Source organism: Eriocheir sinensis, chromosome 4 (genome assembly GCF_024679095.1).
Source record: "Eriocheir sinensis breed Jianghai 21 chromosome 4, ASM2467909v1, whole genome shotgun sequence".
NCBI lineage: Eukaryota > Metazoa > Arthropoda > Malacostraca > Decapoda > Varunidae > Eriocheir > Eriocheir sinensis.
Genome location: NC_066512.1, coordinates 17,125,732 through 17,133,472, shown reverse-complemented (window position 1 = coordinate 17,133,472; position 7,741 = coordinate 17,125,732).

Below are 7,741 nucleotides of genomic sequence, written 5' to 3'. Positions count from 1 at the left end.
TTCATAAGAGACAGAATCCTCTTCAGTATTTTGCCAGGTTGGTCAGCCCCAGATGGTCAGTGTCGGGGGGCCGCTAAAGAGGCTCCGTGTTGTATGTTGCTCAAGTAATGTGTTATGCGGCGCCACCTTCACGAGGAGGAGGCGTGGAGGGTGATGACGACGTGATGGTGGCGGTTGTGCCCTTAGTGTGAGATTGAATGCTTTTGTTTTATTTTGCTTGTTCGTGGGGAAACACTGCATCATTATTGTTACTTCATTGTTAATATTATTACTAAGTTTATTATTGGAGTAGTGTAATTAAATGTTTTCTTCTCATGGGGAAAATCAATCCAGCATTATTGCTGGTTATTGCTATTATTTGTATGGCTATTATTGCTATTATTATTTTTTTTATTGTTACTATCATTTTGTCCATTGATTCATTTATTCATCCATTAAATAATTACTCCATTCATTCATTCATTAATAACTCATATTTTCACTCATTCATTTTTCAGTTCATTCAACAACTATAAAAAATCAAGTATTCAGTTCATTCACTTATTCATTCATGCATCCATCCATACATACATTATATACTTAAGTCACCCATTCACATATTTATTCACTCACTAATCAATTCGCTCACTCATTTTCTATAACATCTAAAGAGAAGGATCGCGCCGAAGTCTGCTGGTCAACGTCTGCCGGAGTGAAGGCGTGTGAGGCGGGACCGCAAGATTAGAGGGAAAAACACCTTCCCCAAACAGGCTGCCTCTCGAGCCTCATTAAGCAGCCTTCAGCCGTCACAGGGAATCTATTGTTTTGTTGGCCCGGATCAGCTCAGGTGCATTACTCAGGCATTTAAACGCCACGCTGCCAATCGCCTCGTGTTAGTGTACTTCAGAGAGTATCTTTAGTATTGATATTTCCACCGTCATTTTGGTTGCTTGGTTGTGACTGTTGAAAGACACGCCCCTGCAAGTTCTGTCAGGCCGAGGGTGGAAACAGATGATAATGGACAGGCAAAGGAACACGTAAAGCCGTTTTTTTCCTCAATTTTGTGGTTTTGTGGTGATCTTTGCAGTGTTTTTCTTTCTTTTACGGTATAAGAAGACAGAAAAAATGATAGCAAATGTATTATAACCGATGACTAAAATAAAAACTAGTAATACCAACAAGAAAGTGCTCCAGCAAGTAATTCAAAAGGAGGTATCAAATAAGTGTCAGTTTTTATTAGTGTTTGGTTTATTCTGTCATGTTTCTTTAGAGTATTACCTGAATCATGAGTGCTGTGTGTTTTGCCGTGTAGTTCTTAAGCTCCGTCAATGGGTGAAGTGTTAAGTATGTTCTCCTCAGCGTGGCTTGAAGATGACTAGTGCTACGTGTTGTGGATACGAAGAAGCGGTCAGGTGGAGACTCTTTTTCTTTTAGGGTATAAGAAGACAAATCGAGGACTAAAGTACACACAGAAATGCCGACAAAGAGTGCTCTAACAAATACTTCAAAAGGAGATATCAGAGAATTACAGCGTGGCCGCCTGGATGCGAAGGAAACGAAGGGGCCTGGACGAAGGAGCCGCCAGGTTGAGTCTCTTTCTTTAACGATATAAGAAGAGAAACCGAGGGCCGAAGTAAGAATAGAAATGCCGGCAAAAAGTTATCCAACAAATTCTACAAAAGGAGATATGAAAGAAGTACAGTGTAATCGCCTGAATGCATGACTGTTGTCCCCTCTTGGCCTTAGTGAAGGGTGAAGGATGTCGCAGAGGCCTGGTAACAGCGAGAACACCAATGAATATATACACTGAGGTCTTTATTGCATGACGTATCTTATCAAATACAAAAAAAAAGGTAGAATTCAAATTATATTCTATTCCACGTGTGAAAATGAAGAATACATTGAAATTTATATATTAATTCGATTTCGCTTTAGGAGAGAACGAGAAAATTCCGCATCGGGTAATTGGTTATTCTGATGCCGGAGCCTGCAGGAAAATTATCTGTTAAAATTGCCTCGACAGGTTCACGAGTTAAGGAGAAAACCTACAATTGTCAGTTTAACGCAACGCATGAGCATAAATAATTAAACAAGTCAGTGGTACAATTAAGCAGGAATACCGTGTGTGTGTGTGGGGGCGGGGGGGGTCGGTGGTGTGTGTGTGTGTGTGTGTGTGTGTGTGTGTGTGTGTGTGATGGTGGGGGGCGGGGAATCGGTAGTGTGTGTGTGTGTGTGTGTGTGTGTGTGTGTGTGTACGTTATTTTCTTCACTCCCCCTGATAACAGAAGCATTGGAAGTAGCAGAGTTGGTCACCTATTAATCTCCTTCTTCCTCCGTTCCCCTCCGCATCCCCCCGCCTCCCCCGAGTCTCTAACACCTTCCCTTCCCTGGCCGCCCCCCAGTCTCCCCCCTCCCCCCCACAAACTTGTTCTCGCCAGGTGTAGCTTCAATTAAGTACCTGTTGGGCAGTACTGACCTTCTTCCTCCCGCCTCCTGTCCTGCCCTGGCCCCTTGCTTCCCACCCTCCCTCCTCCCTCCTTGCACCCTGACCTCCCTCCTCCCGCCTCTTGTCCTGCTCTGGCCCTTCCTTCCACCTCCCGTCCCTTGCTTCCCACCCTCCCTCCTCCCGCCTCTTGTCCTGCTCTGGCCCTACCTTCCACCTCCCGCCCCTTGCTTCCCACCCTCCCTCCTCCCTCCTTCCCCTTCCTCCCTCCTACTGTGGATCCTTTCTTCTCCTTCCCTCTAACTGAATCTGACCCATTATTTCTGCTACTACTACTATTATCTTTGTTAGAGCGGTGGCGTAGCGTCTTTTTTTTCCATTGGTCAGTTCTTCTCGGGACCTCTGTGCATACTAATGATCCTAATCCGTGTCCCTGCTTGCTGTCCTCAGGTTGGCCTCTTCAGTAAAATGTATGATCGCTCTTCCGCACGTCTTGTTCTTCACCAATCATCCGCGCCCCACTGAGACATGCACCACCCAAAGTTACACATGTTTTCCGGTCGATAATGTCCCTGTCGTCCTGTGTATTATGTAACTTTTATCGACGTTTTTTTTTTAATTCACCGATTTTAAGACACTGGTAATTATTTTGTTTTCTGCCTTAATGTGCTTCAATCTATTATACATTATATCAGCTTTTAGCTTTCACGTAGCTGAATATCACTGACATTAGTTGCACAATAGTTTCCAGATAAAATCATGAATAAAATATGACTCAACAGCTAGCATTTGTATTCTGTTCACTCGTCGATAGTAATATACAGGTGTAGATGGTCCGCATACTTTTGCACGTGAAGAAAAGTAATTTCGCGCGTCATGGTAGAATGGATGGTACACAATATACAAACACATGCGCGTGTGTCAAGGGCATAATAATAGTCTCCTAAGAACAGAGTTAAAACGTATGTCTCGCTTAATCAAAAGGCAAGGTGAAACGACCGACTCCGTGAAACAATTACGTCCCTTGTAAGGCTTTGTGTGTGCTGGGAGGGGGAGGGAAGGGTTCCAAATTAGTTTAGTTCATAAATTGTGTCTATCAGTACATGTGCATATTATCTACTACTACTACTACTACTACTACTACTACTACTGTACTACTGCTACTACTACTGCTGCTGCTACTTCTACTACTACCACTGCTCTTACTACTACTACTACTACTACTACTACTACTACTACTACTACTACTACTACTACTACTACTATTACTGCTGCTACTACTACTACTACTACTACTACTACTACTACTACTACTACTACTACACACACACACACACACACACACACACACACACCGTAATATATCCTCACTCTAATGAATGTCCGAATATTTCATGAGCCGCCACACACTCGGCGGCGTGGCCCGGCGGCGTGGCGGCCCCTGACGGATAAGCAGCGCTGGTGGCTCTTAACAAATGCGTTATCGTGTTATCGGCGAGCGTCCATCTGCGGGCTGTCCGGGCGGCCACGCACCTGCTAACTGCTCTCCACCACCACCACCACCACCTGTCTCAGTACACTAGCTTACCTTCCTTTTGCACTCACCTTTTTCTCCACACCTTTTTTTTCTCCGCCGTTTTTTTTTTGTACCTTCATTTTGGTAGCGTGTGTGTGTGTGTGTGTGTGTGTGTGTGTGTGTGTGTGTGTGTGTACATGAGCCATGCATCCGTGTACTCAGGTTGATTAAGTCGTGTTTGAGGTGCAAATAAGGAGTTGACGGGAGAAGACTTCACCACCACCACCACCAACAACAACAACAACAACGACAACAACAACAACAACAATACTACACCACAGCTATAATTAAACCACCACCACAACAATTACCACTACCATTACCATCATCATCATCATTATCACCACCATCACCACCAACAACAACAGAACAAGAATAAAAAAAGATTAATAAAGAGATCACATTATTATTACATCGCAACACTCACTGCTTATGCGTGTTCCTTGTATTGGGCGAGCAGGTGTTGGCCGTCAGGTATTAACAGTCTCATTCACCGCCAACTCTCTATCCCTCGCCTTCTCTCTCCCTCTTTCTCTCTCCCTCTCTTATAGCGTCGATGGAGATGAGGTCCGCGCAGTGAGGTGGCGGTTTTACGAGCATGCGCGGGAAGGTAGAAGTAAAGTCCCGGCAAAAAGTAGTCGTTGATTCAGCCATTAATTCCAGCGATGACTTTTTTAATTTCCCGTGTTTGTATTCCTAATTTTTATCGCCTTTTTTTGTGTATTGGTCCCGCGGCTTTTTTTAATCGCGGTCGGGGCTTTATGTGTATGTATGTATGTGTGTGTGTGTGCCCTGGGAGGTTAGGTTATTTCAGCGTTGTATTGGTGCATGTAGATGATATGGATGATGATTTTTATAGTAGTAGTAGTAGTAGTAGTAGTAGTAGTAGTAGTAGTAGTAGCAGTAGTAGTTACCTTTTTGTAGCGCTCACTTCATGCCCCGCTGCTCCCCCTGACTGCGGGTACTAGTGAAGGGACAACATGTAGTAGCGACAGTGGGTGAAGGATTACTTACAGCGACACCGGAGAAGAAAAGAAAAAAGAAATACGAGTTGAATGACGTATATCCTGAAGAAACGCAACTTAACCAGCGTCTTCCCTTAGTTATCATGCTTGTTGCTGTTGTTGTTGTTGTTATGACTAGCTATTGCTCTTGTGGTGGTGGTATTTATATTTTTCTTGTTGTTGTTCCTCTGCTTGTTGTCATTCTTTAATTATAATATTGGGGATCTCGTTAATGCGGAAAAGTACAGTGCGTTGATTAGCAGGAGAAAATGTCTCTCTCAGTATCTCTCAAATTTGCATGTTTAATAAGATTGTCTCCTTCTTTCCTCTCTGCCACATCTCCTTCCGTTCTCTCCTCTTTTTATTCCTCCCATCGTATTCTGTTATGGTCTTCCCACCTTCCCAAATCATTTCATATCTCCTTCCCACCACTCTCTCCTCTCCCCTCTCCTCCCCTCGACGCGCCTGTACTCTTCTCTTTCCCCCTCCCTTCCTCTCTCCTACCCCTTTTCCTTACCCTTTTAATACCTTCCTTTCCCTTTCCATCCCCTCTCTTCCCCTTCTCTTTCTCTAAACTTCCCTCACACTTGCCCTCCCATCCCTACCCTTTTTATACTTTCCTTCCCCTTTCCATCCCCTCGCTTCCCATATCCTTCCTCCAGATTTCCCTCCTGCCTTCCCCGCCCGTCCCATCCCCTCACACCTCCCGCCTTCCCCTTTCCACTCCCCACCCCTCCTCGGCCACAGATTCCCTCATTCCCTCGCTGCTGCAATTACACCTCCAGCTGACGTACCTGTGTTAATGTGTGGCCCCGTGACGCCCCTGGAGGTATGCCGGGGGAGGGGGGAAGGGGGGTGGGTGCAGGTAAGGGAGTAAAGGGTTGGAAGTAGTTTGAAGGGTGGGTAGGAGATAGAGATTGGTAGGAGTGGCAGGAAGAGAAAGGTAGATTGTTTGAAGTTATGGGCAAATAGGAAGAATGACTGGAGGAAGGAAGGAAGGAAGGAAGGTAAGTAGGAATGTTGGAAGAAAGTAGAACAAAACAGCATGAGAGAGTGACATAAAAAAGAAAGGAAGTAAAGAAGCAAAAAAAGGAGGAAAGGAAGGATGATAAGCAGGACGAAATTACTTTGTTTGAAGAGGAAGTGTGTCAAAGGTGAAGGAAAAGGAAGGAAGGAAGGAACTAAATGAGAGAAGTGAGAGAGAAAGGAAGAGAGAGGAAGGAATGAAGAAGAAAAAAAGAGTTAGACAGGGAGAGAGAAAGGAAGGCAGGCAGACAGGAAGGAAGGCTGAAAAAACACACAATACTAATACATTTCACGGACGTAATTCCTTGATAGTTTCCAGTGAAAAAGTTTGCGTGAAATGGAAACAGGGAAACGTTAATTAGGTGATGTACAGCAGGAAAGACAAACGTGTGATTACAATAAGTGTCCGTGTGTGTGTGTGAGTGTGTGTGTGTGTGTGTGTGTGTGTGTGTGTGTGTGTGTGTGTGAGTGTGTGTGTGAAGAGGAATGCAGTGAAGATAAATCGAGGGAAGGGTGAAGGGGAGGAAAGGGAAAGGAATCTAGGAAGTGATTATGAACGGAGAGGAGGAGGAAAAAGAGGAGAAGGAGGAGGAGGAGGAAAAAGGAGAAAAATAGGAGTATAAAAGTGAGGAAGAAAAATTAGAAGAGGAGATAGATGGAAGAAAGTAAAAGAAAGAAGAGGGAAAAGATGAAAGGTAAAAAAAGACAGGTGAGAAGGACTTTAAATCCCTGTAATTAGAAGGCCTATTGCAGCGGGCCAGGTGTCAACACGGGCGCCATTAGGGAACAGGTAGATTGGAGCGGCCAGGTGAGGTGAAGGTGAGTGGGTCTATGTACCCTATGTTTTCTAAGCCTCCCAATTTACAGTAATGGGCCTAGGAGGAGAATTATTCCCTATGCAATTTCGGTAGGCCTCTCTCTCCCCTTGTTTTCCAGCGGGCGCCGTGAAGTGGGGAGCCCCAAGCCTCGTTCAGAAGGGTGTTATTAAAGGCCTATCGGTCACACGCACGCCACGCAGATTCTTATTAAACACCATTTGCATAATCGACGAAGCTGCCTGACCGTGTAATTACCGAAGATTGTGGCCCACTTGTGCGGGTTGACTATCTCACTTACTAACGCATTCATTCACACACTTATTCACTCACTCACTCACTCACTCACTCACTCACTCACTCACTTACTTACTCACTCACTCACTCATACTCACATTCACTCACTCACTCACTCACCTACTCACTGATAGACTGACTAACTGACTGATTTCCTAACTGGGTGACTCACTGACCTACTGACTGCCTAGTTGAATGAATCACATACTTACTCACTCTTTGACTCACTGACTAATATTTGGACTCGGTATTTAACTAACTGCTTCTCCTTCCCCCCCACCCCCCTCACTTGCTGGTACTTCCCTATTCCTATTCTCTCTCTCTCTCTCTCTCTCTCTCTCTCTCTCTCTCTCTCTCTCTCTCTCTCTCTCTCTCTCTCTCTCTCTCTCTCTCTCTCTCTCTCTCTCTCTCTCTCTCTCTCACACCTGTCTTATTGTCATCTGCCGTCGCCATCTGTTCATTGCATTCTCTTCCCTTTCCCTTTCCCCCCCCTTCGTCTTCAATCATAAGGTTACGTTCCCCTCTCTCCCCCGCTTCCCTCCTCCTCCCCTCCCCAGGCACCCTATCGCCCCCCCCATGTCATACTTCTATTGTTTATCTA